Source organism: Colias eurytheme, chromosome 24 (genome assembly GCF_061535395.1).
Source record: "Colias eurytheme isolate Ceu_HAF_F1 chromosome 24, ilColEury1 Martin Lab GWU primary, whole genome shotgun sequence".
NCBI classification, from domain to species: Eukaryota; Metazoa; Arthropoda; class Insecta; order Lepidoptera; family Pieridae; genus Colias; species Colias eurytheme.
This window is the reverse complement of record NC_143003.1, coordinates 1,927,406-1,941,121: the sequence shown is the minus strand read 5'-3', so window position 1 is coordinate 1,941,121 and position 13,716 is coordinate 1,927,406. Positions and strand designations below refer to the sequence as shown.

At 31.8% G+C, this 13,716-nt stretch overlaps 1 protein-coding gene across 1 annotated transcript in view; it reads right to left on the bottom strand.

The window, feature by feature from the left end:
- The window catches only part of cher (filamin A protein cher), an 82,722-nt gene extending 74,895 nt beyond the window's left edge, over nucleotides 1-7,827 (bottom strand). Inside the window, exon 1 of the mRNA XM_090115840.1 lies at nucleotides 7,665-7,827. The gene's annotated coding sequence lies outside the window, so the exon portion shown is untranslated. The remainder of the gene's footprint in view (nucleotides 1-7,664) is intronic.
- Nucleotides 7,828-13,716: the final 5,889 nt, after the last annotated feature.

The following is a 13,716-nucleotide window of genomic DNA, read 5'->3' as shown; positions in this document are numbered from 1 at the left end:
GACCATTATTTTTTAAGAAAGATGTCCAACAACAAACAATACTCCCGACCCTCCCTGGCAATATCAAATTTGATTTGAAATCAAGCTTAATTTTACATGGCAGGTTTTAAAGAAAGTTTGCAGTCAAGAACCAATTTCGATCCACAGCCAAGTTAAGATCCTCACTGTTAAATCAACAGATTCCTGAACATGACATATTAATAGTACATCAAACTTGGCACTAAATCCCAATGTTGATATTTACTATTATAATTTAGCTTGTTACAAAGTGTATTACAGTGACGTTAAATCATATGCACAAATCATTTATGACACTGCTTTATTCGTTCTGCTAAGTGGTGGTATTAATGGTGCATGCCCTACTAACCGAATTTGAGTTTGCTTATATTCACGGAGGCTAGTTGAAACTTACAACGTATGATGGAAAAATTGTTTTAGTACAAAAAATATCACTTTAATTTGAGTAAAATAAGATTCTAATCCTAATGCGTCTAATAGTGATGTTATGCAACTTGTTCTACACGTAATGCGAAGTACTAAGTAGCCCTCTTGCTGTAAAAAGCTATTCTATCCATACTAATATTATAAATGCGAAAGTAACTCTGTCTGTCTGTCTGTTACTCAATCACGCCTAAACTACTGAACCAATTTGCGTGAAATTTGGTATGGAGATATTTTGATACCCGAGAAAGGACATAGGCTACTTTTTATTGCGAAATATGTACCACGGGCGAAGCCGGGGCGGACCGCTAGTAAGACATAAGTTCACAAATCTACACTGGATCAGCAATGTCGAAGAAATGTAACTAATTATAAACCCAGGATCTTTTACTTCAAACTAGAAGGCGTTTTACACTGCCATGAGGCATTACGTATTGGGCCACGCCTTGTCATTTTATATGCTGTAGCGTCAAGACAGGCTAGGCGTTCAGACAACGACTCGACAGTTACAGAGTTGAACTATTCAAATTAGTTTCTGTGATCTGTGATTCAAATCAAAATATTGAAATGTTAACATTGAATTTGAATATAAACTATTAGATGGACTTCGGAAATGTACTTAATCACTAAAATGTATGTTACGTATAAAGCTAGATCAGTAGCCAACGAGAACGATTAGTCTTTTATTAGTAGCTTAATAAAAGCTCGTAGTTCTCAAATATGACCTTCAATATGAATCCTTGTAAACATCTACATAAATAAAAAAGTTGTTGGTTTCGAGTTTATAAGCATTTTTCTTTCATATAGTAGGTATAGTAAAAATTATATTACTGACGCAAGGAGAAGCACTCTTTAAGTTTAAATTTTAGGAAAACTATTTTTTCTTCATTACTCATGCGACGTCTAGGAAATAGAGCTTGGAGTAAAATAAATTATTTCTGTAAAATAATTTAATTCAAACAAAAAGTACAGTCTAGACTTGCTAGAGACAAAAATTGACAGTTCATATCAATGATTCATGTTTTACTATAGTGTCAGATTACCGCGCATGCGTGGTCTATAAATACATCCTAATGTACGAGATATGAAGATAACTTTTGCTAGTAGTTTCGTTGATTTTACGAGATCTTGCAAATGTTTGTATTATTCTGAATTATCATATGTTACTTCAACGAAATTATTTCATATTTTCTACCACATAAACGTAGAGCCAAGAAATTTATTCCTACAATGATATATTCAAAACAGCCAGTATCCTATCTTCAATAGATAAATTTAGATTCAAAGATCTCTAGACAACACTGCCTTGATGATCTGATCCTTTTAATCGTTGCTAGATGTTATAATAAAACTAGCCTAAGCCTTCCTCGATAAAATACGGAAATAAAATTCTTCAGTTCGACGCAATAGTTTGAGATTATTTCCTTTAATATCACTATGAATTCCTATAAAAAATTCTTTATACTACGAACTAAACGTGAAACTTAAATATAAATTATCAGTTAATTGTGCTATTTATAAACAGTTATTTATGTAGAGTTCAGTCCGCTTTCTCAATTAATTAGTATCTATGTAGGACAAGGATTTCAGTAGATATTCTGTCGTGCACCGTGCTTCTGAGAAATGGAATATGGGTCAAGTCCCGGGATTAGGGTAAACTCCCGCTATTATATAAAAAAAACTTGAGTAGTTATGTTATAAGTCTATTATGAAGATTGGATGAAAATAAAAAGCTTAAGGGCCAGTAGGTACGACTTGCTGATAAAGTTACTGAAAGTTTTCTACTCTTTTTGATATAAATTTCCGCAGATAGATTAATAAATAGACATGACTCGCATTTTAAGACATCAACTAAAATAGTTTTATATAATTCTCTGGTTCACAGTCACCTCGAGTTTGCTTGTGTGGTATGGAATCCCTACTATGCCGTACATTCGCAGCGTAGGTATTGAATCTATTCAGCGTTCCTTTACGAGACACTTGGCTTTTACCTCTCGAGGTATATCACACTTAGATTTTTTTTAAATGATTTCGTTACGTGACCGTCGCAAATTACATAATTTACTATTTCTCCATAAATGTGTAAACGGTACTGTTGTCTGCGATGACATTATTTCTAACATCGCTTTTCAGATACCGTATCGCCTTCCCAGAAAACCGGTAAAACACCTTTTTTAAGTTCCAGTTTGCAAAACTAACCTAGGCAAACATGCTCCATTATCGAGACTGTGTGCTACTTATAACCAACAAATAATGCTCTTACCAGATCTTGATATATTTTTCGGATCCCTCGCACAGTATAAGCATCAAATTATTCACAGTTTTTCCAGTAGCGTTTAGTATATTGATTATGTTTTTCTTTCGATTATGTTTATTTGTATAAGTGTTATTAATGTGAATGTTGTGTACACCTATAATTGATAAATACATAAGATACAATTAATTAGATAATGTCATCCTATACTATATAATGTAATATGTGTATTTATTGTTGTGTGTTCCATAAATAAAATAAATAAATAAATAATATCTACATAATATTTAGCATAACTATCATTATACGTATCATTATAGGTACATCGATTTTACTCACTATTTATAAATCGTATATTTATACGCTAATAAGCTTTCGGCCTTCAGCTGTTATGATCCACTTTATCTTAGCTTTTGTAAAAAAATCCATCTTTCACTTTTACTGGTTTTGCGACAAAAAGTAGACTCATCCTACTTCATAGCTATTCCAAAAAGTTTACCTTCAATCAGTTCATTTATTTGATGTTGAATTAATAAAACATATAGAACAAGAACCTAGTCAAAACCTTTTTCATCGGGATAATTAAAATATCCTAACATATTGTTAATGAGATAGAGAAGAGAGAAAAAAATTATCAGCATTTCTCGCGATTAACTAAAATTTAAATACCTTGAAGATGCCTGTAAGGGTCTTCCTCACGTTTATTTTACTTACTATTTACGAGTACGATTGAGAACTTACAAATATTTTTGATGGCATGTGTATGCATTCACCTACATTGTCTGCTCATTTGGCTACAAGAAACAAACAATTCACACAAAAATTAAATTGTTTTGACATAATGAAACCAGTTAAAAGTACATTTGAAAATGTAAAAAAAGCATCATTGCTCGATTCATTGTCGCACGTTTAAAACTGTCATTTATCTTAGCGTAAAAAACAAAAACATTTGTTCAGCATTCACAACGAATGTGTAGGTATTAAATTCTCATCGGATAAGAAATACAATAATCATCATGTGGACATGTTTAAATGACTGAACGTGCCAAAATGTCGCAATTGTGTAATTGTTGTAAATTCTTCCCTCTTAATTTTATTATTTTACTGTAAGGACCACGTAAGGACGTTGACCAAGATGTGCTGCTCTTGCACATCTTACGTGCACATTTTATTGGTGCTTTTAAGTACTGAATATCTTTAAATGAATGCATTTTGAATTTAAATAGCACTTTTCTTTGGTTACTTGCAGTAGACACAGACAAAATACTGTAGCTATTGTTTTATTTATCTGCACTTTTTATGTGCCATTGCGAATGTTATAATAGTGTTAGTATATAATAGTGTAATAGTGTTATAATAGTGTTAATATAACCAGCTAAAACTATAAACGTTTAAGAAAATATTTCAGCCAATGTCGAAAGGTTTATTTGATGTTGTTGACAAAACAATTGAGACAGAAGTCACTTTCAAACTGGTGAACTTCAACCACAGTTTTCAACGTACACGTAATACTATGTAGCGTGTTTTAAAATTGTAAAAATATTGAAATTTTATTTCAATCTGAGCGTACGTAACAGCTAATTAGCATACTACGAATATATTCAGAATACAATGACCGCATACTTTGGCATTCTTTGGGGAAGGCCTATGTTCATTAGAAGACATATATTGGCTGAATAGATAGATTTGTTTTCTAGTTTAAAAAATAATAATACTGAAGTAGGATTATCTACTTTTTCGTCAGTCCGTGTAAAGTAATTTGTCTTTTTATAAGAGGAATAAATTTCATGTGAAATGTGAATATCATTACATTTAGTAAATGCGCGATTGTTCTGTGTGGATTTTTGTCTAATAGATTACATATACATATTATTATATTATATTTTGTAAGGATTAAAATATAGTTTAATTTATCTATTTTATACAACTAAAATATACATAAGACGCATTGTCATTTCTTTCACTCAAATTAGGTAGGTACCTAGTCAGAGTTGGCTCAAGAAATTCACGTGGATAACGATTATTATCTTACTTAGAAAATGATGACTAATTTTATTTACGGGCTATTAGCCTTCAAATTTTATAAATCTATCAGTATGGTTCAAATTTTATTCTTCTACCAGTAGAAGGCTACATTATTCTTGAGTGATAAGTAACTTATGCCAGTTGTTATTCGTTTTTACATTTTTATACCGGGTGATGCCGGGGCGATCGACTTGTTACGAATCGTCTTACCTTCTCTCATCTCCGTTATCCCATGATATCAAAATCGTTGGTGCTTGATTATAATTTCCTGACCTTTTCAGAATAATAGATATAGTCATAAATAATATGCACGTCGTTGGAACGCTCCTACCAATTGCACATGGCGTATTTTCACGGTCCATTTGCAGCAGACAGAGCGGTTGGTCATGTGCCTCTGTCCTCGTGTTTGTTATTTTATTGTTTTATAGTTAGGTACTTCTAGGTATATAGGCTTGTATCTTTTTTTAATAAATAAATACTTTTAACGCACTTATTGATACTGACAACGAATAAACGCTCACGTCACTTAAAAGAAGAATAAAAACCGGCCAAGTGCGAGTCGGGCTCGCGCACAAAGGGTTCCGTAGCAGCAAATATAATAAATTACAGTTAAATCAACCTATCTCAAAAACTATAAGAGATACTTTGATCAAACCAAAAATCGTTGAAAGAGTTAATTAGCATGCATCACCTCTATTTTTTTTTAGAATTTTATACCCCGTAGTTATAAAAATAGAGGGGGGGGGACATACTTTTTACGACTTTGAGAGCTGATATCTCAAAAACCGTTCACTTTAAGAAAAATGTTTTTTAGAAAACTTTATATCATTTTAAAAGACCTTTCCATTGATACCCCACACGGGTATGTACATCGAAAAAAAAAATTTCATCCCTCAGTTACATGTATGGGGGGCCCCACCCCCAATTCTTTTTTTTACTATTTAGTGTCATATTTTTGTAGCGGTTCATACAACACATATTCCCATCAAATTTCATCACTGTAGTACTTATAGTTTCCGAGTAAATCGGCTGTGACAGACGGACAGACGGACAGACGGACAGACGGACATGACGAAACTATAAGGGTTCCGTTTTTGCCATTTTGGCTACGGAACCCTAAAAAGTAGTTCAAAATTGGAACGATTTTGAATATTCTTTTTTTTTCTGGCGCATTGACTTCAAATCAACTTCAAATCCTTCAAGTAAATTGGATATTTCATTTTTGAATAGAGTTATCTAATGTTATAATCAAATTATGTTTAATTGTTGTTATGTTATCATAAGTTAGTTATGAAGTTTATTGTGTTTATTTACATTTCAATTTACCTTTCGTTTCATGTTTCAGCAACATATTTTTAAAAATTGTTTGAAAGCTTTTTATTATCAGTCACAAAATAAATTCAAAGCAAAATAATTTAAAACGTTATTTTAAAAATATAATACGATAATAAATTAGACACATAGCAAGTAAAAACAATCGATGAAATATTTTGTCTGACAATATTGGAAAGAATGAAAATCGATAAATCGTTTAAAACAATTCAAAATATTTTCGTAATGCTTAAATACAGATGGCTTGAATCAACTAACGATAAACCGATTTATTTTTGCACAACACTATTACAGCTGGACATTAGTGCAGTTTGTTAAAGAGTAATTTGATCCTTTTCCCGTTGAACTGATTGCATTTTATGATAATTTACCACAGGTAATATAATATACTGTTTTACGTAGAAATTTGCTTCAATTTTTTTTAGTTTACGTTTTTAGTTAGATACTCTATAGTTTTTAGGCTGAATAAATAATTCTTGTTGATATGAATTTTTAACAATTTTAGTTATGCTTTACAAGTTTACAGCAAAATATACATATAAGTACCTAGGTAGGTAACTACAATCAGTAGGTAATTTACGATTCTTAGATTTGTAACAACAAAAAATTCAACAGATTTATAATTTCTACAATGATTTACATTTAATTTTATGTTGTAGACATAAATGTGTTTAAAAATATTTAAAATCAACTTTTATGAGGCTCATCGTGAAACTGAAATGTATAAAATTCCACAGTTATATTCCTGACGATTAAAATAATGCTAACGGGGATTTCAAAATAAAATCTGGCGGTAATTCAAACGCTTCGTAGAAGACCACTAATCCATATTATATATTACAGCTAACCTACAGAAAATGCGAGAAAATGTAAGAATGATATCTTATTTCAAATTTTCACACAATTAGAATTGGAATCATGTTTAAATTGTTTACACTATTATGTATTATATATACATATATTGGCGAAATCACCACATTCTTTATGTCATAAATATAGCATTTGTTGATTCGTCGGTAATCATGATTGACGCAATTTATAGGCTTTGTATTGGCTAAATGACACAGAAAATTTATCCAGGCATATGCATGTTATTCCAGGCATCGAATTACGAACACTTATATTTCTACATCATTTTTGCCAGTATCTGTGATTTCGAAATGTATTATCATGACTCAACGATTTCACAAGGGTCACAGATTATAAATAGATGTCAACCTACGTTCAGGAATCACGAGTCTTACATACTTTTATAAAACGGATTCCAATCCCGAAAATAGCAGATTTCGCTCCCGATTACATCATATTATGTTGACATTCCCGCCTGAGGTTGGGCCTAAAACTATATTTACAAAATCTAGCTGTCCTGCCAAGCCCAATTTAATGTATTTCTACGTTATAATCGACTCAAACACACTCGAACGATTTGTCAGGCTGACGCCTAGATTCCAAGAAATAATATAATGAAGCATTTGGTGAAAATCAACAAACTTGACCCGATTAATCTCCGTGTGCCTTTAAAATAAATTATACATTACCCGAGTCACATTTGAACACTCACACAACACAAATTTTAGCACGAATGCTGGCTTTTTAAAAAGATTGCACTTACTTCCGATAAGTTGAAAAACCGCCGAAATTTTAAATGACGGGAAACAGAACTCGCGAAATGTTGCCAGCTATAGTTGATTGTTTCCACTGAGAGTTTAAAATTTCGAATTTTAAGTTTATTGTCCACGGAGTCTGTACTGAGCCAGAGGATATACGTGACTAAAGTTGTTTCACGTAATGTAAAATTTAGGTGCCGGTCGGAAATGTGTGATGTATTTTTGATCGCGTCATACCGTTAAGGGTCAGTTCTCACCGGCTTTTGTGTGGGAATTTATTAGTGGGGTTAGCGTATCCTTTATAACTTTACACGGCCTTATTAGGAAAAGCCATCAAAATCTATTCACTAAAATATGATAAAGAAAGTATAACAAACAAGAAAATGAAGTACGCCTCTGTAATTTGATGCCAATGCCAATGTTAATGAATTTGAATGCTAAATTTTTTATAAGCTTTTCTTATTTTTGTGTAAAATCAGTGCTCATGTACAGCAATTTCTAATCAAGCAGCCTAATATTATCATTTATCAATATTTAAAAAGCTTCACCAAGTTTTCCTTAGCCATACTTAGAAATGTCTCAAAAGCTTTACGAATCTACAGTTATATCTTACAAAGTAAATAAATAATTTCCTCTGACATTATAAGCTAAGTTAAATGCTTAGTTGAGCGACTTTACATAGAGTTTTAGATTAATTGGAATATGTATATTTCTCTATCTCTGCTTTATATTTTCTAATACGTTTTAAAACTAAATACCTAGGTAGGTATATTGTTAAGAAGGACACAACACTATAAATATAATAATCCTGTAGGCTGATGCGTTAAGGCAACGAGAAATTAAACATAGAAAAATTAAACGTAGAATTATATTATGTAAGTAATCATAATAAAATATTATATTTAAATGATTTAATTTTTAAAATTGAATTATTTTAACAAGAAATTATAAAACTGAAGTTATGCATGTAGAACGAACAACCTGAATATTATTCAATACCGGTCCGCCCCGGCTTTGCCCGTGGTACATATTTCGCAATAAAAAGTAGCCTATGTCCTTTCTCGGGTATCAAAATATCTCCATACCAAATCTCATGCAAATTGGTTCAGTAGTTTAAGCGTCATTGAGTAACAGTCAGACAGGCAGAGTTACTTTCGCATATTTTATAATATTAGTATGGATTACGCAGGGTCTGCATGTGGTTAGAAGAAAAGCTTAATTCGATCAAGATTTTCTTTAGTGCTGATTTCTGAAGTACGTATTATAAGTACCTACGTTTATTTTTTAAATATTTCTGCTCTCCGATATACGACAATGTTTATTATATTTATGTCGTCTTTATACTTCCTTTTTATGCCCGGTAGGATATAATTAAATGTTCAAGTTCATCGTGATTAAATTTAAGTGTTTTTGGATACCCAATTCAGCTTATTCAGTTTCTAGGCATTTCCAAATGTAATGCAGTCAGCAGTGGATAGGATATCTGGATATCATAGTTTTCATTGATGATTTTCGTGCATTGCAAAATAATGAAATAGAAAAATTTGGCAGTTTTTCTTCGACTGCGGTTAAAAAGTATTAAAAATAAACTAGTTTTTATTTTTATTAAGTACTATTGTTATTTTATACAATAGTTTGTAACGTAAGAATTATATTTCTATGTTGTCTAATAGTTTTGTAATAAGACAATATGATATAAATCGCGGCCAGAAAGCTTTTATTTTACATTTAAATTCGGTAGCATAAATACAATTAGACTTTTGGTTTATTTAAAAATGCCCATTGAGTACTGTGTGTGAAATAAATATCCGATGAAGCGTGGGTGCAGGGTTGCCAGATCCCAGTTGCCACCTGTATTTTTAATAAAATAATGTGTAGTATTTTCGTCTTAAGTACCTACCGTCCACTTTATATTATTTCATTAGTTGTTAGTGACAACATACGCGCGTTATTGTGATTAAATTATCTTATATTTAAACTAAACTATGTATCTTATTTGATCGTGTGTGTTATTCAGGAACATATTTTAGTTTTCTATTATGAGAATTAGGAAAATGTTATGTAGTAGGTAGTAGCACAGACTAATAATAATATACTACCATAAAAATAGAATGTGTGTCATTATGTCACACATTAAGGACCGTGTTCACCACTGGTATTTAAAAATTGTCAATAAACTATACCTATCTTCTGTCCATTTAAGTACCTATATTTAAGGTTATTTTTTAAGTTAGCAACCCTATCAGCTGTGAAACATGTTGAGTGGGTATTAATCAAACAATATAATGCTTAATACATTACACATTTCAACATCAGATCACTTAAGTAGGTTAAAAGTTTATTTCTGTGTTCATCCTTTGAAAGAAAAGGGATTCGCGATAATTGAAAATTGACGTATTTGTAGTAAAATGTAGGTATACAAAAATAAGCAGATCAATTTAATAAACTATCTGTTGGTCTTAGCGTGATGATATGTATACCTACCTATATCGAGGAAGCCTATATACTCTATTCCTTCCTCGACAAATAGGCTATCTAACACAGAAATAATTTTTCAAACAGTAGTTCCTGAAATTAACGCGTTTAAACATCTATCTCTTCAGCTCTATAATACTATTAAGTATAGATAAAATAAAAATGTAACAATTATCATTGCCGGCTCCAAGGTAGAGCTGGTGAAGCGATTGCTCTATAGGCGTCAGATCGTCAAGGGCGCCAAAAATACGTTAGGTGCACGAAACTCAAAAGATAACACCTAATTATTTCAGCAGATATGTCTTATTCATATAGATATTAATTTCATTGATAAATAGCAGAAAATTCATTAAAATCGCCTCGCTCAAAAATCGCCATTACAAAAAGCTCTAGCTAAGCTGTCCACTTCATAATTTTATGACAAAATATTTTAAACCGAAAGTGGGAGCCTTCACTTGAATATACTACTGTATATATCACAAAGACGAAAAGCAAGAAATGGCTAAATATTTTGATGGATTTTGATGGAATACCAGTAAAATCAATACTAATACCTAGCTAATATAAAGATGAAGAATTTGTTAGAACGTGCGCGTGCATAACTTATGAACTATAACTGAACAAACCTGAAATTACAATTTGTACTATAAACATTGAGATAATATTAATATGGAGACGACACCGCCTACATCACTTAAGTTCCACTCAACATACGTCATGACTCATGTGACGTATGTTGAGCGGTATTTTTTAATGGTTTTAAAGTGAAACGCATCAAACATGCCTTCGTGTGTGTTACGATATTGCACAAATAATACAAATAATACGGAAAAGTGCAAAGGAATAACTTTCATCGTTAAGTACCTAACTAAATAATAATTTTTAAAACTTAGTTAGAGCAAAAAAATGGAGCACAGATTTTGTTCGTGGTGTCTCCTCCATACGTAGTAATATTATCTCAATATAAATGATAAAATGAAAAACAAGAGAAGCTGGGGTAAAAAATAAAGTAAGTACCTACATACCTAACTACAATTTTTTGTCGTATTTTATTTCACTAACCGTTTATTTATTTGCTTTTTATAAAACAGTTACAGTAAACTATACCTGTTTTATTGTTGGACTTTGCTTAACATTTCTAATTATAATTTTAAGCGTTGCGAACATTGTAAAAAGCAATAAATTATGTGGTGTTGTTCTAAAATTATGAAATGTTTTGCTTGGAGGCGATGCAAGACGCTAGGATTTTGTATTTAAATAAGTAGTTATTATATAATTATTAATTAACTAGCGGTCCGCCCCGGCTTCGCCCGTGGTACATATTTACGTTTTCTCTACGTAAAAACCATCCTCGTACTTCAAGGAATATAATAAAAAAAGAATTATCGAAATCGGTTCAGCCGTTCTCGAGTTATGCGCTTACCAACACATTTTGCGATTCATTTTTATATACAGGGTGTCCCAAAAAGTAGTGATGAACGGAAGCTGGGAGGTAGAGGACCTAAAGGGCTATCCGAATCACCCCCATGTATGTTATGCGATTTTTCGTATTTTCGGAGTTATGGACATTTTTTTCAATTCTTCATCTATCGCTGAGTACGATGAGATTTTTATTGATGGTGACGTGAATTATTGCGCTAGATGCTTGATTTTTTTTGTGTGCTAAGCTGAAAGATAGGCCAATTCAGTATAGTAACATTTACTATCGTTAGATCTTTGAATGGAATAAAAAAAAGAATTAAATGTCAAGGAAGATAAAATTACCCAGTATGTTCACCACTTCAAGGGCCCGTAAAAAAATAAAATCACATAAAAAAAGTTTTCCATTTGTCTTTTAAAAACTTGCTCTATCTATCAGGTAGCTACCCTGAAAATTTCATTTTATTATTCAGAAGGCTTCAATCGAAAAATTGAAATCTAAATGTGGTAAGTGCAAAAATTTTATTAACATGATGATCATTAAAACGAAATTAAAACCAATAAATAGGTGTTTAATTATCAGATTTTTTTTTAAATAACCCCGCTGTTGCTCAATGCAAGTGCGACATCACCTTAAAAGTTGTCTTTTAAATAGTAGAATGCCCTTTTATCATTTTTTATGGTTTCTTCTGCTACTATGAATTTCCGGGTTATTTCGTCCAAATTGTGTTAGTCTCTCGTCTTTGTAATATCCCCACGAAAAAAAATCAATAGGGTTCATGTCCGGGGACCGTGGAGGCCAGGCTAAAGGGCAAAGATACCCTGAAAGATGGATTGGTCGTTGCAGCCTGCGCATGCGCCGGTGACGCCTGCCTTAAAGCCTGGCCTCCACGGTCCTTCGACCTAAACCCCATTAATTTGTTTCAACGGGGATACTAAAAAGACCTCGGCTACTTGAGAGAATGCCACAATTTGGACGAAATAACCCGGAAATTCATAGTAGCAGAAGAAACCATTAAAAATGATAAAAGGGCATTCTGATATTTAAAAGACAACTTTTTAAGGTGATGTCGCACTTGCATTGAGCAACAGCGGGGTAATTTAAAAAAATCTGATAATTAAACACCTATTTATTGGTTTTAATTTCGTTTTAATGATCATCATGTTAATAAAATTTTTGCACTTACCACATTTAGATTTCAATTTTTCGATTGAAGCCTTCTGAATAATAAAATCAAATTTTCAGGGTAGCTACCTGATAGATAGAGCAAGTTTTTAAAAGCCAAACGGAAAACTTTTTTATGTGATTTTATTTTTTTACGGGCCCTTGAAGTGGTGAACATACTGGGTAATTTTATCTTCCTTGACATTTAATTCTTTTTTTATTCCATTCAAAGATCTAACGATAGTAAATGTTGCCATACTGAACTGGCCTATCTTTCAGCTTAGCACACAAAAAAAAATCACGCATCTTCTGCAATAATTGACGTCACCATGAGTGAAAATATCATCGTACTCGGCGATAGGTGAAAAATTGAAAAAAACGTCATAACTCCGAAAATACGAAAAATCGCATAACATATATGGGGGTGATTCGGATAGCCCTCTAGGTCCTCTACCTCCCAGCTTCCGTTCATCACTACTTTTTGGGACACCCTGTATAAGAAGATATAATATAATACGTTCCTACTAAACTTCATAAACGTAAAACTGTAGGTACTATACTTAATACATATTATCAGCCTACTAATATCATAAATGTTAAAGTTAGTGAAGATGGATGTTTGTTCCTCTCTCACGAAAAAAACTGCTAGACTGATTTCATCAGAATAGCATATTTGTTTTGACCTAAAATAACTGCACATTTTATATCCGAAATAATGCCAAAATAAAAATTCTGAGCATATTAATTGTGATTAGATCATTGTTTATAAAAATGACATCTATTGTAGCTATATCGAACTACAATGCAAATTGTTTATGTTAATTGACAGTTGAAACATGGTATCACTTTTAAAAACATAGATGGCAGATTTGTAAATCTTTATTATATGTAATTTCTAAAGAATTTATTGATAAGTTTACTTTTCCCATATTCGATATTATAATTAATACAAATGCTTAAAAAATACGACATTTATTTTTGTATATTCTCCACAATCA